The 21766-nt window shown below is 35.1% G+C and overlaps 1 protein-coding gene and 1 non-coding gene across 2 annotated transcripts in view; both read left to right on the forward strand.

The window, feature by feature from the left end:
- LAMA2 (laminin subunit alpha 2) overlaps nucleotides 1–21766 on the forward strand; it is a 621471-nt gene that overhangs the window by 114976 nt on the left and 484729 nt on the right. The window lies entirely within an intron of this gene.
- On the forward strand, nucleotides 8660–8766 carry LOC123837996 (U6 spliceosomal RNA). Its single transcript, XR_006789341.1, has one exon. It is a non-coding gene; the product is annotated as a U6 spliceosomal RNA (small nuclear RNA).

Genomic DNA, 21766 nt, shown 5'->3' on the forward strand with positions numbered 1-21766 from the left:
AATCATGGAACACTACATCAAAAACTAATGATATAATGTATGGTGATTAACATAATAAAAAAAAAAAAAGAGAGACAAGGCGCTAGATTACTCTACTATTGCTTATTTTCTTTACCCTTTTGCCCCCTCCTACCCAGAACCTGCTTGTAAATTCTCAAGATTAATTTTAGTCATTTCATGCAATTCTGTACTGTACCTTGTCTTTCTGCAGAGCAAAGATAATACTGTGGTTCAAAACTCAGCTTTCCACAGCCCTTAAGGAATATGTTTTTATTATTTTTTAGCAAGAACACTTAAAATTTGTTTAGCTATATTTTGCACTTCCTTGCATTCTTTTTTTTTTTAGATTTTATTTATTTATTTGACAGAGAGAGACACAGAAAGAGAGGGAACGCAGGCAGGGGGAGCGGGAGAGGAAGAAGCAGGCTTCCCGCCGAGCAGGGAGCCCCATGCGGGGCTCGATCCCAGGACTCCGGGATCATGACCTGAGCTGAAGGCAGACACTTAATGACTGAGCCACCTAGGCGCCCCTCATCCCTACATTTTTAATTTGTGGTATTTTTCATAGGAAAAGGATTACCCAAAAAGATAATATTGTAGATTTTTAATTGGGTATTTATTTTATTTGTTTATTTTTAATTTTTTATTTATTTTTTTGCCAGAGAGAGACAGTGAGAGAGGAAACACAAGCAGGGGGAGCGGGAGAGGGAGAAGCAGGCTTCCCGTGGAGCAGGGAGCCTGATGCGGGGCTCGATCCCAGGACCCCGGGATCATGACCTGAGCCGAAGGCAGACGCTTAATGACTGAGCCACCCAGGCACCCCCCTTGCATTCTTAAACACAGACTATAGATAATATGTTTACCTATCTTTGTAACTCATTCACTGTTATAGTTCTGATTTGGATACAATGATCACAGTGCACACTGTTGGTTTCTTTAAGTGGTTTACCTCTATCTACACATAATCCTAAACTCCTGTACTGTCATCACTCTTGATTTGTTTCTTCAAAACTGCTTTAATTTGGAATAAAAATCATTAAAACTGATAAGATTATTTTTGAAAAAAAGGATCCTTCTATGGATAAAATACAAAAATATGTATTTTAGACATTAAGGAGACTTTGTTTTGGGAATACTTCCTGTTTCTTGACTATTTACTGGAAATAGCCAGTTATCATTTTTACATGTCTCTAAGTTATTACAGTTTCATTAGAGATAATGGATTCTTGTCCTAGCAGAAAGATACAATGGAAATAATGTTTGCTCACTGAAGGACAGGAATATACTGTATTTTTTGTTTGTTTGTTTGTTTGGTTGGTTTTTTTCGTTCATCAGGATGATGGTTCATAAAGAAAAGGTAAATGTTCCATTGAAAAAGTTATGTATTTTCGCTTATTAAATGAAATAAATGACAGTTAAAGAAAGTTATTTTCAAACCTGCTGTGCTTGGCCCTCACTAATTATGTTTTTGCCTATGGGATGTAGATTTTGGAGAATTTATTTGGAATCAATGATACATACACTACATATATATGATAAAATATTAAATGTTTCCCTTAAATAGAAAAGTATGTAATGTCCCTTTCCCCTTCAATGTAAACAGAGTGCACTCATTCTTTAAAGACCAGCAAATTCCCATTTCTTCTTGAAGTATTATTTATGGCCATCAGGCTATGGTATGAAATTCACTTTTAAAGATAAAGCAAATATGGCCAAATGTCACTGGTCTTTCAACTTTTCTCTATGATTGGCATTTCATTAAAAAAGATTTTAATAAATAGCAAAATGTGATAGCGAATGACAAGGTAGCTATTAAGGTAGTCAGGGAAGACTCAATGGAAGAACCCAGAATTGTATGTTGCAGGAGCCAAAAGAATGCTAGTATGGCTGGAGCATAGAAGGTATGGGTTAGAGAAATAGAATGTCCCTATTCTAGACAACAAATTGTCAGAAATGTGGACAGGTGCCAGAGCATATAGGGCTTTGGAAACCAGGAGAGACATTTGCATTTTCTTCTAAATAGAGTTTAAATAGAGATGTGGCATACTTCTGACTTATATTTTTGAAAAATTTCTTTGGCTGCCATGTGGATGATTTATTATTGGGGTGCAAGATCTGAGGTAGGGAGAACAAGCTGTAGGAATCCAGGTGTGATGATGGTTCACATAAGGTGGGTTGCAAGGAAATGAGAAAAAGCAGGTATGTATGGGATATTTTGGTAGGTGGAATCATAGTACTTACTGGTGAATTGAATGGAGGCGATGAGGGGAAAAGGAGAAAGTTAAAGTAGTTAGGGAAGGAGAATTAAGGATAGATCCTAGCTTTTGGTCTTGAGCGGTTATGTAGCTGGTGATACATTGAATATGCTAGAGTAAGATTTTTAGGGAGGAAAGGCCAGGGAATAAAGAATTCTGCTTTGGCTATATTGAATTTGAGATATCCTCTAGGCATCTAAATAGGGCAGAGTCCTTGAGGAAGGTGGGAGAGGTTATGATACAGACTTTATAGACCACATGTGGAGAACTTAGTCTTTGATAGGAAGAGCATGGTTTCATCCCTAGCAACTGGAGGGAAAGTAATGTCTGGGACAGATGCTGATAGTTTGGTCGATTAGTTGTTGTGAACATGAGAGGGTTTCTGTCTCATTGCTTCTAGTTTCCTGAAAGAGTATGAGGCAAGGCCAACAGTGGAAAGTAAGGTAGGGGAGAGGGGTGTCTTGTGCATTTGAAGAACAAGAAAATAGGGATACCTCACCAATGCCTTTTCCAGTGATCTTACATTTGGCTACTGTGCACTTTGTACGCTGGCCTGGACAACCTAGCAGAAGCTGGAGCTCTGTTTATCCCCTCTGCATTTTTTCCATTTCAGTGGGCAGGTGTAGTTCTAGGTTCTGCCATTTATGGTTCATTATTCATGCGTGCACCAGTATTTGTTGTGTCAGCTTCTTGAGTAGCAGAAACTACAAGTAATGATTTTGACCTCGAGTTTTTCATCATTCCATCATCTAGATTTCAGTGACATCAGAAGAGTCCGTATATAAGTGCTACCTGCCGATGAGATGACCCATTAGCGATACTGAGAGTCTCTAAAGTTATGTTTTATGAGTATAAAGCAGAGAAAAGGGCCCTTAGTCCTGTGCACATTAAAACAAGGAATACAAAAATCTGATAGAGTAGGTCACACCATTATGAAAAAGTAAGGATATAAGGCTTATGAAGTAATAAGCATTCAATATTGTCATTAGACTCTATCCAAGCACAAGTATATCAGGTATTCTGTTGGGGAGAATTATGAAGCCATAATTGTTTGAAATATAACTCAGGAATCTATTCAAATAAGAAATTAAATAGAATTTACTCCAAAGCAACCAATTAATGCTTTTTAAAATAACGGAGAACATCTACATTGAACTCAATATGTAGCATTTATCAGTAAAAATGTAAACATATTGGGGCACCTGGGTGGCTCAGTTGGTTAAGCGACTGCCTTCGGCTCAGGTCATGATCCTGGAGTCCCTGGATCGAGTCCCGCATCGGGCTCCCTGCTCGGCAGGGAGTCTGCTTCTCCCTCTGACCTCCCCCCTCTCATGTGCTCTCTCTCATTCTCAAATAAATAAATAAAATCTTTAAAAAAAAAAAAGTAAACATATTAACTAAAGGATACATACATACCAATTTAGAGGTTAAAAATGTAGGTGATATTATTTGAAGGTACAAATCAAGAACACAGATGTTAAGTTATTTTAATTATATCAAATCTCCAGGGTTCCCGCTCTTCCCCCTTAAAAACATATACGTAAGTTTAAGCTGATCAGAATTATCAGTGTCTTTGCTCTAAGATCATCAAAGTCATGTGTCCAATCTAAGAATCGCTGGTGGCAAATGGGAACATCATAAGAGAGCCAGAAAAGGGACCTCACTTATGCACGCCAAAAAAAGGAAACAAATAGCACCTAAATCAATATTTGCTTCTTCCTATAGTTTATCTGTGTTACAGATTGTGAATGTATTTTTTAAAAATATATTGTTGAATGTAATAGTATCTGCAAGTATTTCACCATGAAAAGCATTAAACATTTTAAATATGTAATATGAAATACACCATTTTTGATAATTATTTTTATTCACCATATTCTTGCCAACTCTAATTTTTTTTTAAAAAAGATTTTATTTATTTATTTGACAGAGAGAGACACAGTGAGAGAGGGAACACAAGCAGGGGGAGAGGTAGAGGGAGAAGCAGGCTTCCCTGCAGAGCAGGGAGCCCGATGCAGGACTCGATCCCAGGACCATGGGATCATGACCTGAGCTGAAGGCAGACGCTCAACAACTGAGCCACCCAGGCGCCCCGCCAACTCTAATTTTATTAAGAAATTTAATACCCTAATGCTCCATAATTTGAAATGTTCTTTTTTTTAAAATTTTTAGTATGGTTATTGAAGGATGGTATTGCTTTTTAATAAACATAGTACTCCTTATTGTTTCTAAATAAATCACTTCTTTTTATGAAGTCAACACAAAGAATTGGAACTGATGCATAAAAATACAGCTTTTTAACTTCCAAGGTTGTTTATGCATGCTGGGCCTGCTTATTTTTACAATTGTGTGCATTTAAAAATCACCATTTGTGTTTCGTAGTGTAGCTTTTTAAAATTTTTTTATTGTTATGTTAATCTCCATACATTACATCATTAGTTTTTGATGTAGTGTTCCTTGATTCATTGTTTGTGCATAACACCCAGTGCCCCATGTAGAACCTGCCCTCTTTAATACCCATCACCAGGCTAACCCATCCTCCCACCCCCCTCCTCTCTAGAACCCTCAGTTTGTTTTTCAGGGTCCATCATCTCTCATGGTTCGTCTCCCCCTCCGATTTCCCCCCCTTCATTCTTCCCCTCCTGCTATCTTTTTTTTTTTTTAAATATATAATGTATTATTTGTTTCAGAGGTACAGGTCTGTAATTCAACCGTCTTACACAATTCACAGCGCTCACCATAGCACATACCCTCCCCAATGTCTATCACCCAGCCACCCCATCCCTCCCATCCCCCACCACTCCAGCAACCCTCAGTTTGTTTCCTGTTATTAAGAATTCCTCATATCAGTGAGGTCATATGATACATGTCTTTATCTGATTGACTTATTTCGCTCAGTATAATACCCTCCAGTTCCATCCACATCATGGCAAGATTTCATTCCTTTTGATGGCTGCATAATATTCCATTGTATATCTATACCACATCTTCTTCATCCATTCATCTGTCGATAGACAGTAGCTTTTGACTGTAGTGGAAATTTGGATTGGAGACAATGGGAACTGTGATGTGCAATATATAACCCTGCATCCAATGGAGAAAAACCACCCCTCTTGTCTATGCTTCAGTCAGCAGGAGGTTTTCTTTTAGTTTGTTTAGAAGAACCAGATCCTGTCATCTGCATGGCATACAATATTTGACAGAAAAATTTTCTTTTGCCCTTTGTAGCTTGAAAGCTGAATGCCACAAAACTTCTGTCTAGCTGAAGAACAGTTTAAAGTATCATCTGTGAGAATAACAGTAAAACGAAATCATATTTTAAATTATTATGCATACTAGGCTAAGAACCATTATCTGAATACCAAAATAGAGCCAAGAAAAGTCTATGATTCAGATTATACAGAAAAACATTTTAAAAACAGGTATATGATATAAACCACTTGGGAAAACTCTTTGGCATTATCTACTGAAGTGAATATACGCATTCTGTTTAATGCTGCAGCTCAGCCTGTAGGCAGACACCCAGGAGAAATGTGAGCTCCAGTGTACCAAACAGACATCCAAAAATGCTCATAGCACGATTAAATCCAAAGCATGGAACTAACCAATGGCATCAATAATAGTATGGTAAGATATTCTGTGGTATAATTATATAAGGAATACCATAAAGCAGTAAAAATGAACAAACAGGCGCTATACCTGACAGCATGAGTAAATCCTCAGATATATTATTGAGCAAAAGAAATTTGACATAAAAGAGTACATACTGCATGATTCTATAATAACTCAAAAATAGATACAATTTATCATGTTAGAAGTTAGGATAATAGTTATCTTTGGGGAGGGTGGAGATAGGAATTGAGAGGGTAGATTCTTGGTTATGGGAAATATCTTCTCTTGACCTGCATAATGGTTATAAAGGCTTTTATTTATGACGGTACATGATAATATTATGATACTAATTATAATACATTAATATTTTTATTTGTGATAAGTGAAATTATACAAAGATAAAGGTGTGCATTTCTCTCTGTATATTATGTATGTATACAAAATACATGCCATATTTAATATATATAACTTACCTATTATATGTGTAACATATGTAATATGTCGGTATTTAACATATACCAATTTTTAAATATTTTAAAGGAAGAAAAATATCTCAGGAAATAAAAAATAGTCCATTTCCTCTTCACTAGAGATAAATCAATTATGAACAAGTCATGTATGGAGAATTTATATGTTAAAATAAATAAACTAACTCCATTTAGATTTTCTTAATGGATCACAAAATAGAACTTTAGGAATTAAAATGGAAACCTATTTTGGTCACATTAGGAATTAAAATGGAAACTTATTTTCTTTTCCTGAACAGTCTTCAAGTACACTAACTGTAAGCAAATTTAACATAATTTAATATTATTTTAAGGATTTTATAACTCAAGTCAGTTGACTTTTTCTTGGTTTTCATTGAGTTCAACAATTCATTTCAATTTTAAGTTAAACCATTTTATTTTGCTCTTCCTTCATGTGACACACTATGGTTTTTATATAATAAATGTTTCTAATATGGCCTCCCAGTTAGAAAATTTCATATATGAGAGTACTACTGATTATAGCAAGTGAGTGTATATGTAAACCTATAGATTACTTACCTACCACTCAAAAAGTGCATTATGAAAGGTAGAAGACTGGAATAAATGTGCCTGGCACCTGACAGCTGAACTTGGTAATATAAAATCTAGCAACATGTTAATGTTCAAATGCATAATATATCGCTTTTTAAAAACTATTTTTCATAATCACTTGGGATGCATCATCTGGGAGGTTGATAAAGGTGATACCAAGAGCTGCCATTTACTAGGCATATGCTATGCTATGTGCCAGGCACATGATGCCATGGTTGATAATATATTTGCTACCTATATTTCTAGAAAGTTAATTTAAACAAGAATTTTTTTCTGCCTTAAAATTGATAAAACTATTATTTACCCTGTTAAAGAGAAGATCAGCCATTTTAAAAGAATGCTATCCTTTGATGGCTATCATCTGATATTTAAAGATTCTCTTAAAAAGTTGGCATCAAGGGGAGGATAAAACCAAATGCAGTCATCTTACCTTAGATCTTATAGATCTAAATAAATCCATAGAAATACCTAATGTTCTGAAACTAGAAGTTTTCTTTCTGATGACATCTCCTTCCATTATGTGATTTAAAAAAGTTTAGGGGATTTTCCTGTCTACTTTGTATGAAAAAAAATAGATTGAGAATATTTGTCAATCTAGTTGCCTTGGAAAAGAATGAAAGAGAGGAGATGTATTGGACATTGTATAGTATTTTTGCTACTTCAGGTTAGATTTGATTGTGAAATAATGGTGTCCGAACAAGAGATTTTCCTTTAGGAAACAAAAATGAAGTATTTTAGAAAAGGACTTATTAAAACAAAGGACGTGATGATCTTTTACATTGCTTTAAGAAGCATATGCAATAACTCTCAGGGGTTGAAAATGTCAGGAAATTAATCTTAAAATAAATTAAACAAAAGTTAAAGAGTATTAACAAGCCTGAAATAAAACAAAACACATTTATCCACCCATCCCTAACTCCCTCCCAGTCATGTTCCTTTTAGGCTGTCTAATGTTAATATTTTTAAACTATTTCTTCTGATATTTTAATGATAGGCTTCTATTCATATGTCTCAATTTGTTAATTTTAGATACCATCAGTTGACATTCTATTTTTCTAAATTACAATTTAGTTTTCTTACATCCGACATTCCTTGACTATCCTTCTAATATTGTTCCATCACAATTTCGTTTTTATTTATTTTTTTTTTAAAGATTTTATTTATTTATTTATTTGAGAAAGAGGGAGTGCAAGCAAGGGGAGGGACAGAGGGGGAGAGGAACAGAGAGAATCCCAAGCAGGCTCCATGCTCAGGACCCTGAGATCATGACCTGAGCCGAAACCAAGATATGATACTTAACTGACTGAGTCACCCATGTGCCCCATCATCAGCTTTTATGTCTTATGATGTAAGTTCAATGTTAAAATACCTACTATTCCTGTCTTGATAGCTATCTATGTCCTATCTTGAGAGCTGATTTTTTATTGGTTTATGTTTCCGAGTTTCTAATTCTTCTTGTACTGTTATATTGTTTTCCCCCCTTTAAACATATTTCAGTGTATTATTCTAAATAGCCCTACTTTTTTTTTTTTTTTTTAGATCTCTCTGCCCAAAGTCCTCTATGTTTTGCCTGAATTTGGAGTAATTGTTCCCTAGGCTTACTGTAGTGTTTTCCTACATTTAATTCATCCTTCCTTTTTTTTTTTTTTGGCTTATTTTTTCATTTTCCTAGAGCACATCCTCAAGTAGTTTCTTAAGAAATGTTGCATGGGCATGCTCGCTTCGGCAGCACATATACTAAAATTGGAACGATACAGAGAAGATTAGCATGGCCCCTGCGCAAGGATGACACGCAAATTCATGAAACATTCCATATTTTTGTCCCACATCGGGCTCCCTGCTCAGTGGGGAGTCTGCTTCTCCCTCTGACCCTCCCCTCTCTCATGCTCTCTGTCTCATTCTCTCTCTCAAATAAGTAAATAAAATCTTAAAAAAAAAAAAAAAAAGAAATGTTGCATGGGCAATAAACTTTCTGAGTTTTTTTAAGTTTGAATAATTAAACCAAATGATAGTCACTTTTAGTCTATATACTTGTTCCTTCGAATTTGGATGATTTTTCTGTGTGTGTGTTTTAATATAAATTCTTCTATTTCCATTCTATTTTTTTTTGAAGCTCCTATTTATCAGATTTGGCTTTCTTGTATTGGTGATCTGTGTCATCTTTCCCCTTCTAATTTTAACCTATTTTTCTTTTGTTTCTCTTTTATAGACAATATCTTCAACTCTATCTTCCAAAGTTGTATTAAAACTTTATCTTAGAAATATTTCCATTTTTATATTACTCTATTCTTCTCTTTTTGAATTTCTTCAAGAGTGTTAATTGGAGGTTTCTTCCTTTTTTAAAAAAAGGTCTTCATCAGTCCTTTGTATAATCTTTTGTCTTCCAAATTTTTCTCCTCTTTAATCTTGATTCTTGTTTTCTATGAGGTACTTTTGTTTCACTAAAACAACAACAACAACAAAAACTGCATATCTTTATTCTCTCTCTCTTTTTTAAGATTTTATTTATTCATTTGAGAGAGAGAAAGAGAAAGTGACTGAGAGAGCAGGGCAAGCGCAGAGGGAAAGGGAGAAGCAGGCTCAGCAAGGAGCGACTCTGGGTTCCATCCCAGGACCCTGGGATCATGACCTGAGCAGAAGGCAGACGCTTAACCAACTGAGCCACCCAGGTGCTCCTGCATATCTTTATTCTCTATTAATATTTCACTGTGGACCTAAAATGACCTGATTGAGGAGCTGATTGAGATGATTGAGGAGCTGACTGAGATGATTGAGGGGATTGTGAGGCAGAACAACAGGTTGATTAGGTAGAAAGCCAGCTGTTCTTGCTAGGACAGTGTCAAATGCAAGAATGTGTAGATTTTTTTACCCCGTCTGTGATCATGTGGTTTCTCAAGAGAGGTAAACTCCATACTTTTCCCTGGGGGAGAGATGGCTACAAGTATTTGGGACCACAGCTGTTCTTGACCACAAATGGAAGAAGTATTCACCGATATAGAAAATTTTTCATTCTTTTTGTTAAATTATGTCTCTTAATAGAATCACATTTTATGAATAACTTTTATTTCACATAAGTGATCCATTGAAGAAAACTTCACAATTTTAATTCCCCTTGTAACTCTCTGAAGTTTTGCCTTTTGGAATGTGCATTTCCAAGGATAGTAGGCTTAAATCCCAGGATTTGGGGAAAATCCCAGTTTTATTTTTTTATTTTTTTTTAAAGATTTTATTTATTTATTTGACAGAGAGAGACACAGCGAGAGAGGGAACACAAGCAGGGGGAGTGGGAGAGGGAGAAGCAGGCTTCCTGCTGAGCAGGGAGCCCGATGTGGGGCTCGATCCCAGGACCCTGGGATCATGACCTGAGCCGAAGGCAGCCGCTTAACCGACTGAGCCACCCAGGCGCCCCGGAAAATCCCAGTTTTAAAATTATAATCCATTTGATTATGTAAAGACCTGGAATATCTGCAATACCTCATGCACCGAGCAAAATGTTAAATTGTTTAGCACGTTATATTATTTATTCCAAAATATCTCATCTTTGAATTGACTACTCTTCTATGTTGACTTCTCTTTATACAAAAGTTAAAATAATTTTGGAAAGGCAAATTATTCAGATGTGGAAATCACATTGTCATTGATTTCAAGTAGATTATAGGCTGGTAGAATTAGACATATGCTTCATGTAACACAGCTTATTTCTTAAAATTATACAGAGAGTACATGAAATTCCGGAAATAAAAATGTCTAAGTGCTGAGAAGCTCTCTTCTGTTATTTTTTTTCCTCCTCTGGCTAAAATACATATATATGTATATATAGTGTAGTTAGTTCTGTACCCAGAAGAATTAGCAGCAGCTTTGGAGAGAAAAGGTAAGAGGAAGAATGCCCTGAGCATCCCTTTGAAGAGCTCAGGCAAGAACAGGTGTTATTATCCCAGGAGGAAACTGTAAGTGACTTTTTTGTAATTGGAAGTGTGTCCTGCCCTGATAAGAACTTGCGGCTAAGGAAACAAGAGACTAGTAAATAGCCAAAGGGAAGAAAGAGAAGCTTGCTGTGTTCCTCCACTTAAATATATGTCATTTCTCTCTGGACTGTGGGTTTTACAAAGAGATGAGGACTAATTTGAGATGCTACTTACCTCTGTTTCTAAAAGAAAAACTTTCCTTGAGAATGTGGTTTTAAGTAGGCCATGGACCAAAAATAGGCCATAAGGCATGCCAGGAAGCTTGATGAACTTCAAGATTCTAGGAAATTTCATCCATTGGAGAGTTCCTCAGTGCTTTAAACAGTTTTAGAAAAGAAACAGCAGTAAAAACCATGCTAGTAGAAATCTCTCCTGCAAGAAATGACTGGATGGTAGAACCTAAGTAGTTGTGCTGTTGTTGTTTTGCTGCCTGGATGGTTTGCTCTGGCTATTTTCTCCTTGATTTTTAGTATATAAATAAAATTTTGCAAGGCTGACAAAAGAAAATAAAGGAAGCTTTCAGGAGGCTGTAAGATAACATCATACATTTTTGAAGTTTTTAAGGCTGAGATTCTATTTTGTTTTACTTAAAAGGAATGTTATAATGTTGCACATTTTTTGCTTATTTTACACTTTGCTTATTCATGAAACTCAGAAGAAATTCTGTCCATTGACAAGCTCTCATTGTGTATTCATCACCACACTAAACCCTCATTTACTCTAAAATTAAGTGTTCAATGATATGCATGTTATAAATTCATTCTCAGTTGCAAAATTTTCTCGGTGCCTAAGAAATTGAACCTTAATCACTTAGCCAGAGTTGAGCAAAAATAGTACTTTGACATATATTGTCAGCATGTTCTTAGATCTTGATAAATGTGGGCAAAGTCAATAGATAGATACATGAGGAGTGTCCAAATAAAATCATCATACTTCAGAAGCTTTTCTTTTTTTTTTTAAGATTTTATTTATTTATTTGACAGCAAGAGACACAGCTAGAGAGGGAACACAAGCAGGGGGAGTGGGAGAGGGAGAAGCAGGCTTCCCGCTGAGCAGGGAGCCCGATGCGGGACTCGATCCCAGGACCCTGGGATCAGGATCATGACCTGAGCCGAAGGCAGACGCTTAACGACTGAGCCACCCAGGCGCCCCCAGAAGCTTTTCTTAACATAACTCAGAGCTGTAGACTTTTCCTTTGAATAATGAGAGAAAACAGTTTTGATAATCCGAAAGCATTATCCCCACTTTTTATTCAATGAGGACTTCTTTGCAGGAGGCAAAATAATAACAAAATGAATATAATCACTAACTTTAAAACTCTATTGTACTTAAAGGTAATGTGGGTCCTAAAATTATTCAGTGCTTCGAGTTTAGATATGTGGGAACACTGTTTGCATCCGATGCTGATATCAGATTGGCACTTTGAATTTGAATAGTCCCTATAATTGGAGTCCTCTCCATCTACTTTCTTTCTTCTCTCATAATTATACTTTTAACATACACCCTATCATCTCTTCCCTTTCAGAATTTCACTTTGCTCAGTTCTTTCCCTTTTTAAAGGTAAACAAAGAAAAATTGATACGCTACCGTCCTTTGCATCCATGTCCATACCAGCTGCCTTATATCCATTCTCTCCTCAACTGGTGACAATCTGCTTTCAGTTTCCATCTCTCTATAAAGCTCTTCTCATTAAGTTCACCTTTAATTTCTGAATCCAGTGAAGATTTTTCTCTGTCTTCCCTGAATTCTTTGTGGCATTTGTCATATCTGAGCACTCCCTCTTTTTTTGAGGACTCTTTCCCATTGACTTCTGAGATGACATTTACTTTGAATTCTCTTCTGTCCTTGTAGGTTGATCCTTCTGGGTAACCTTTATAAGTTCCCCTGTGTAATTCTTCCAAATCGAAGTTCTGAATTCCAAACTTTGGCTCCTTTTCAGTTCCATAGACTTTTCTCTGTGCATCTGCAAACATTTCCTTGGCATCCGCTCCAAGTGTACATGGGAGATTCTCAGGTCTAGACCTTCAACCTGATCTGTTGCACTTTCTGCATTCCATACCTGAGTGCCAGCAAAGAAACCTGGAGACCATCCTTGAGTCTTCCTTCTCTTTTACCCCCACATATAATGAATTCCAAATCTCATTGATTTTACCTTCTCATATTTCTTAAATTGTTCCTTTTTTTTTCTGTACCTATTGGCAGTACTCTTTAGCCATGGTTATATCTTGCTTGCATTGCTAGACTAACACTCAGGTTTGCTCTGTTGTCCCTAGTTTTGCCAGACTCATTCAGTCATTCCTTTAATCTCCCTGCTTTTTAACATTTATCATATTGTTGTATTTATATTAGTTTGTATTATGTATTTGATTTTACTTATTCACTTATAAGTAATTTACTTCATTATTAGCTCATTAAGTACCAATTCTATGTCAGTATTATTTTTGTCCTTGTCTTTCACTTCATATCATAGTACTTGTTATAAATGCTTAATATATATACATATATATTTTTTGGTAGACAGATACATGAACAAATACAGTCCAACTATTCCAAAGCCAGATGATAATGACCAGATGAGTAGGGGGACATGGATGAGACCTACACACTGAGTTTGGAAGGGTCTTTAAGCAGCTACTTTAGCAACAGTCTGGGAGAAGTTCTCCATCTCTTCCTTGCATTTGCAAAGTTGATCTGTATTAAAAGCAGGATAATTCAGAAATTTAATATAGAGGGGCGCCTGGGTGGCTCAGTCGGTTGGGCGGCTGCCTTCGGCTCGGGTCATGATCCCAGGGTACTGGGATCAAGCCCCGCATCGGGCTCCCTGCTTGGCGGAGAGCCTGCTTTTCCCTCTCCCTCTGTCTGCCGCTCTGCCTACTTGTGCGCTCTCTCTCTCTCTGTTAAATAAATAAAAATCTTAAAAAAAAAAAAGAAATTTAATATAGAATTTAAATACAACCTCAGTGTTGGATCTACTAAAGAACTATATTATATAGTGAGTACATGAGATAAATAAGTTAAATGATGTGTGAAAAACATTTAGGAAACATGATAAATTATTTCTGAGTTTCTAGAAGAAATATAGTATGCCTAAGGCATAGATTCAACTAAATTACTGTATAGCTATAGATTTGTCTAAATAAATTCAGGTTATGTCTTGATAGAAATGGGATAGCCAAACATCTTTCCATTTTTTAATTAGGCAGAAGTGTGCTTAAAGTCCATCAAAATGAAGTCAAGGGCCATGCAGAATACTTCCTTCTAACTTCTGAAAATTTAAAAATTAGTGCTAACTAGTTTTGGGATTCACAATGTATAAAAATAAGTATTGCAATGACAGCAAGTCCCCATTACACATAGTAAGGGTTCATATCTGAGTGAATCTGTTGAGGAGTCTGGTTTGAATCATTGGGAAAAAGGAGAACTGAGGTGTTATAAAATGTGAAAAATAAACGAAATGTGGACCTCTGCTATTTTTACATAAAATAGACCTTTCCCTTCCACTGCCAAAAAGTCATATTTTTTTCTTACTCCTGGATTGCTTATTTATCAGTATTAAGTAAATTTCTAAGAGAAGTACAAATATTCATGCACATTGTCTTTATATTCAAAAGAGTGTGTATTCAGCCTTGCTATTACATAAAAAAATAGAAGCTTAAATCGTGAATGTTGTTTTTATTAAGGATTTTTTTAAAAATAGTGATCTGAAAACATTATTGTTCTTTCATAAGCTGGAGAGACAACATTTTGCTATAATATAGCTACGATTACTCTTTTCATCAATAGTTTTGTTAGTAGGTCAAGGACAACTCATACCTAATAAGAAAAGTCCATGGAGAAAAGAGACTAACCATATCAGAATTGAAATTAAATTGAAAAAATTTAAATCAAGGAAACCATTTCTGCTTCTTTATGGTATGATGTGCAAATTCATGCATTTTAAATGGGAAATGGGAAATTTCATAGCCGCTGAACAGCAGTGATGTGAGCTCTGTGGTCAGGCTGGATGCAGGGTACAATATACCTGTGGCAGCTTTTGCTCATTTAAGGAAATTACATTTGAAACATTCTGACTACATTATAGAGCCACAAGAAACTTTACAGTGATTTCTTTTTAGTAGAACAAAGTACTCGCTCTTTTTCAGCTCAGAATCATTTTCCAGTCTTGCTACACTTAACAGGCAGTGCAGATCCAGACATAGAAATGTATTTGCTGTGCACACACCTGCACACACACACACCTGCACACACACACGCAAAATTTTACTAACACCTGTGTACTTCTTTGTGTGTGTCACACCCATCAACTAGATTTGTGCTTTAATTTGAATATCAATTTACCTCATTGATAAAATGCCCTTCACTTACTCTCTCTGTGTATGTGTTCAGGATTTCATATTTAATCTGATACGGAATAGAATGATAGGTTATGTGAAATTGAGATCACGATATCAATGATCTTTCTATGATGCAGAATGAAATAGAGACTTTGACCAGATAGAAAAAGTATTTGTGGTAATTAAATACATTCATATTATGTCAACTAAATTTGTTGAATATCGATTTCCTTGTTAAATTACATAACATTTTTTTAAAAGATTTTATTTATTTATTTGACAGAGAGAGACACAGCGAGAGAGGGAACACAAGCAGGGGGAGTGGGAGCGGGAGAAGCAGGCCTCCCAGGGAGCAGGGAGCCCGATGCAGGTCTCGATCCAACGACCCTGGGATCATGACCTGAGCCCAAGGCAGACGCTTAATGACTGAGCCACCCAGGTGCCCCTAAATCGCATAACATTTTAATTAACACAAAGACATTGTCAAGTTGCAAGCAGTACAGTGATATTTTGCATTAAGACAGTTGCATAGATGTGCACTAAAATTGAGTCTAACAGCAAGGATGAATGTAGCAGCCACACATTTAGAAACCAACTCCAAGAATAGAGCTGTTTACAAGCAATTAGTATATGTGTGCTTTGTTAAAGAAAGGAGAATTTATTGTGAGTGGGGATGCCTTAACTCTTTCAGACATAAGGATTCTATTTCCCAAAAAGCTCCATTCATGTAGGCAACACTTTAAGTCAGTTTTTAGTTTCTAGCTGTTTTCTGATGTTGGAAAGTGAAACACTAGGGTTTGAAATGGTTCTGGGGACACAGCCTTTCCTGTCAGGGATTCTAGCAGATGCTGATATAATTTAATATTTGTAGAAGACAGAGCAAATATAGAATAGCATCAAATTGATTTTTCAGAGTTTTCAAGCCAGATGTCCCTTGGCATTTACATGGAAGAAGTCTACTCTGTACCACGTTGCATATTTTCGTGTTCAAGTTCTCAGCCATAGTATGTAGTCATTGGTGTTTTGACAGCCATATGCTTAGGCCTTACTTTCTCTATTCAGCCATAGCTAGAATTGAACATTTTTCAAAGTGGAAAATTCCAGGTAGTTTTGATTATAAGAGAACAGAAAACTAGTATTCAATATTAAAAATAAAAAGGCAGGATGTATCTTTTGCTTAGTAATAGCTCCTGTATTGAAAGAGAATGTCTTACAGCTGTGCAAAATAAATAAGCACTTTGAAAACAGATATCCTAATTCTTATCAATAGAGTTTAATTTTGTACAAGGCTCTAGCTAGACACCGGCAGAGTTACAGAAATGAGTAACTCTGGAGTGATTAGCCCAAGGCTGGCCTCATCTTGTAAATAACAAGCATTCTATAAATATTTGCTGAATGAATGATAAGTCAATATGTTAGAATCCATATATAATAGTTTGTAGGAACTTTTACCAAGAGCTTATAGGTTTTAATATGTGGAGATGTACATACACACAGATGTGTGTGTGATTTGTATGTTGATATAGTGCAAGTGAATCAAATAGTTTGATGAGAACTTTTGAGCACTGACCGTGTACCTTTGAACACCACATGCTGGCATTCTGGATTTTCCAAACTAGTATGTAATATTTTGTTCTAATGTCATGAGTATATCTACATAAAGCAAATAAAATAAAAATGTATTCTTTGAAATGATGAATTTTATGATATAAATTAATTGATAAGGAGTAGGGAAGGATGGGGAATTTTTTTTATCAAGAGGATGGATTTTTAACTGATTTTGAAGGAAATATTAAATTGAGAACCATGGATAATAAATCAGATAGGGAAATTAACATAACCTGGGTAAGGTGGGTAATGAGATAGTGTTTTTCCCCCCAGTTTTATTGAGATGTAACTGATACACGTTATTCTATGTTTCTGGTATATGGCATAATGATTTGACTTATACGTATCGTGAAATGATTACCACAATAAGTTTAGTAGATAGGAAAAAAAGAAGAAGAAGAAGAAAATATGGCTTTTTTCCTTATGATGAGAACTCTTAGGATTTACTCTGTTAACAGCTTTCATATACACCATGTAGCAGTGTTAACTATAGTCCTCATCCTTAGTACTAATCTAATCTTAGAGAGGTAGTGTTTTCAGATTAATATAATGGGATCATTTCACTAGAGCATGGAATTTTAACTGAGAATAAGAGACAAATTTAGAATAGATTTAGGTAGGGAAGGGGGTTAGAGTCAAATTATGGAATACTTGGAATACCTAGATGAAACATTTATATTTAATCGAAGAGTCAAATGAGAGTTATCAGAGGATCCAGAGAGAGGCAAGTACAAAAAGAAAGTAGACTTCTGTAGAACTTAATCTGACCATAATTCACAGGAATCTAACAAATAATGATAATTTCTGCTTTGAATAAAAATGGGACTTTAAGCTGCATCAATACTGATCAAAGATAATGTGAATTTAGAACATAGTTTTGAAAAACAAGGATTGAACCTGATAATTAGAAGTTAAAAGAGAAGGATTTATCTCAGCTACCTCTAAAACAATAGAATGCACACATATATATGCAAAATACCATATTTTACTCATATTTTTAAATGACAAACTATTTCTATTGCTCTTTGCGGTGTAATTTTTCCTGATTCATATTTAAAACCAGACTTTCATGTTGTATTCATGCATTAATTGATCTATTTATCAAATATTTCTTGAACACTTTCTTGAGTCCATCATTACATTAAGCAGATATATTATTAAGCAAGCTTTCAATTTAGTTTAGAGAAAGACAATAAACAAATATTATTATGAGTGCCTAGAAATTCTAAGGCCCCAAATCCATCTATCAGTTTCATAAGCATGATTTACAAGCCTGCTTCATTACTGACAGGCTAGACAAAATATATATCTCTAAAGAATAACACTTTACTGGGCATGCTTGCAGTAGCCAAGAAAATATATAGCATTCTGAAAATGTTGTTTAAATGTCTTGTTTCAACATGTTCGGGACCAGTTAATGTTTACAGTTTTGTGAGTGAATAAATCTATATACTGAAAATATTTCATTCAATAAGTTGATCTTCTTGAGTTTTGAATAAATTTTGGAGCCTGAGGGAGACAATATGGTCCTTAAATTCAATCTTGTATGTGTATGTCTAAATTTAAGCTCCTAATATTATCAACTCTTTATTATTATTGTCATATTTTGAATAAATGAATTACCTTTTGGAATATTCTACTCTGCCCAGTAACTTCTAGCCATCACCCAATCTGGCGACAATCTCAAGATTCAATATTAATAATGAAGAATGACCAACCTTTAGCTGTCTTGACATGACCGAATCCACCAAATATATATTTCACTTCCAAAATAATCCAGGATATATTACCTAGATATGATTTTAGATGATACAGTATGTTGTTACATTTATCAGCAGTAAAAAAATAGATAAAATATTGTTAGATTAAAGGAGAGAACAATAAGAGAAACGAGCAGACGCCAATCAGAAGTTTCATCAGTAAAACTGAAGAGCAGTTTACTTTGAAAGCAAAATCTCATGACACTAAAATGAGATGACGAAAAAATTACACTGTGTGCAAGTGTGGAGAAAAAATAGCTTGTGATTCTGTAGTGATCTGAGAGCTCATTATGCATCAGCAGTGAAGAGTTCTAACTACCATGCAATTAAAATACTAGAGTATAAATAAGAGTGTATCGTGTGTGGTGGCATATAAAAACTCAGAAGTGGATGGAATTTTAGTAGAGTGAGACTCTTGAAAAAGGAAACTGATTAGGCATATTTAATTAGAGAACAGTTACACAGCCACCTTCTGTAACATCTTTTAAACAAGAATGTCTCATTTTGGATATTCTACTATAGTAAGTTTGATACTCCAAAGACCAGTCAACCCCAGATGTTTATAGGGATGTTCTCCTTCAACCACAGTAATCTATATCCCGGAGTCCATCAATTTCCCTCTGTCAATCTGACTGCCAATCAGTATTGGGAACCAAATAAGTTTTGATGTAGACAACTAGTAACCACTGCAAGTTATAAAGAGTCATATTAATAACTCTCTTCTCTATTTGTGTCTCCAACTCACTGATTCCAGTGAAGACAAAACACTTTTTAAAGATCTGGAAATAGTTGCAATGGTATTTATTCTGAGGGAACTCTAATGAAAATTAGAAACTTTAAAGGTGACTAAACTTATTAAAGAATATAAACTTGATGATGATGAGCTGTTTCCTTACTGCTTATTAGTAACTGGAAAAAAGAGACATGCTCCCAAATACATGAGTTGTGAGAAAAACTGATGGTGAAAGACCCCCAAAAAATCAAGGGAAATTTTTGGACATCTTTAGTAAGCGGTAGAAAGCTATTTTTGGTCACATGTTGAAAGCAGTTTTTCAGAAATTTTTGAATTTTTGAAAATCTTAAGTTGATTTTTAGGAATGGCAGGTCACTTTTTTCTCAGACCAACCAATTGTAGATTCTTCATGCCTCTACCCATTGACTCAGATGTGCTTGCCTGCTAAAGACTACCTCTGACTCTAGGCTAGAACACAGAGTTTTTCTTTCTGCAAGCTGTTGACTCAGAATCAGATCCTTTCTGTAAGACCCTTATCTTTAATTTCTTCATCTCCAAACCTAGATTCCAGGTTCTTATCTAGGTATGCAAGGTGAAGATTAGCTTACTCTGATTTCTTTGGACTTAAATCCACATTATCTTAGCTTACTCCCTGGACTTGACTTTTGGCCAGACTGACTTTGAATATCTTTGAAATTTTCTTCTTGCTGCTGGCTGACACCCCCACTTCTGGTTTTTTATTTACCACTTCCAATATGGAAATGTTTCTAATAAACTTTGTGCGGAAATTCTATCATATAATTCTCTTGCAGTGGTTTGAAGCTCTGTGAAGAGAGGGGTCATGCCTGTGTTGTTTATTTTTGTGTAATTACTGCCTAGTTGAGTGCCTCAACAGTTGGAGGCATTCAATGAATATGTGTTACATACAGTTAAAGAACTGGAATTGAGTTTGAAAAACACATGTTCCTTACCTAGGGAATTAATTATCATTACTGATCTTCCATTATTTTATTTATAAAATTGAGCTAATTTTGCCTATCCCATATCTTAGAGTTTCATGAGAATAAGGAGATAAGTGAAAATATTTTGTAATGGATAGTGCTACACATTTATTATGATCAATGAATTGCATGGCTCAAACAAACATTAATGGTACATGCCCCATGACAAAGAAAGGCACATGGCTTTTGTTTTTATTTTTATTTGTTTTAGATCAGATAAACTAGAACAAATATACTAACTCCATGCAGAATTTTTAAGAAAGAAGTTAGAATTGGTATGACTAAATCAATTCCCAGAATCTCATTCATTAGTGAGACTCATTAATTTTATGGATATCAACTGAGCACCCATTTGATGTCAATGATTCTAGTTGTCTCTGAGAATAAAAACATTAATAAATTACAGTCTTTGTCTTCAAGGAACTTAGAGTTTAATGGTCATTGAATGTTGATAAAATAGTAAAAAAAAAATTGACAAAAACCTCATTATATCTGAGAGTTGATATGTGCTTGGTAAATGAAAAGTATTATTAGCAACACTATGCTAAATGACTGTAAAATGCTGATTTTTCACTTCAAGTATTTACAAGAGCAAACAGAATATTTGTGAATTTTCCTGCATATTTATGTGTGTGTTCAAACAGCTGGTAGAGAACAAAGTGTTTTGCTATAAACACTGTCAAATCTCACTTCAAAAAAAATTTGTCTATAAAACAAGTATTTCCATAGATATACTGAAGCTGCATAGAATTTGCTTTTAAAGCATAAAACAGAATTAGATGCTTGAGTCAGCTGTGAAGTATTTTTTCATGCAACTCTCATTCTAATTCTTCACCCTCTGGATCAGGCTGAGACCTGGCGCAATTTGAAAGTGATAATGCAGTATAAACTTACAGTAGCAATCCAGCGGTGGGCATAACTTTAACATTGTATTTATTAGAACAGTACATTTATATCCTCCAAAATTTTGGGTTTTTTTTTGTTGTTGTTGTTGTTTTAGTAGGAAAGTATTGGGGGCGGGAAGATAGACTGGGTTTTGGGGAAATACATCAGTCAATCAATATAACTCCTAAACCAAAAAACTTATCAACTGAACCAACTTAATCCCAGCGAGAATTCAAAGTGACTTACAACAAAACACAAAAGACGGTTTTGGTTATTTTCTAAGACAGAAGCTGAGAAACTACCTAGAGGTAGGGATTTAAGTTTAAGAAGACAATTAACGAAATAAACTTTAAAGGAATATTGGTTTTAGCCCTTGATGGTAACATTATCTCTGTGTTATCAAGTCACCAAAACTATGAAAGAACTAAATCTGTGTGTGGGTTTGTTTGTTTTGTTTGTTTGTTTTTTTGTATGTTGTTACATTTTGCTTTTTTCATGATTTATTTTTTTATATTTTGACAAAAGGAAGCAAAA

Source organism: Mirounga angustirostris, unplaced genomic scaffold, assembly GCF_029215605.1.
Source record: "Mirounga angustirostris isolate CCGP_5_RB_7025 unplaced genomic scaffold, mMirAng1.0.hap1 SCAF_8, whole genome shotgun sequence".
NCBI classification, from domain to species: Eukaryota; Metazoa; Chordata; class Mammalia; order Carnivora; family Phocidae; genus Mirounga; species Mirounga angustirostris.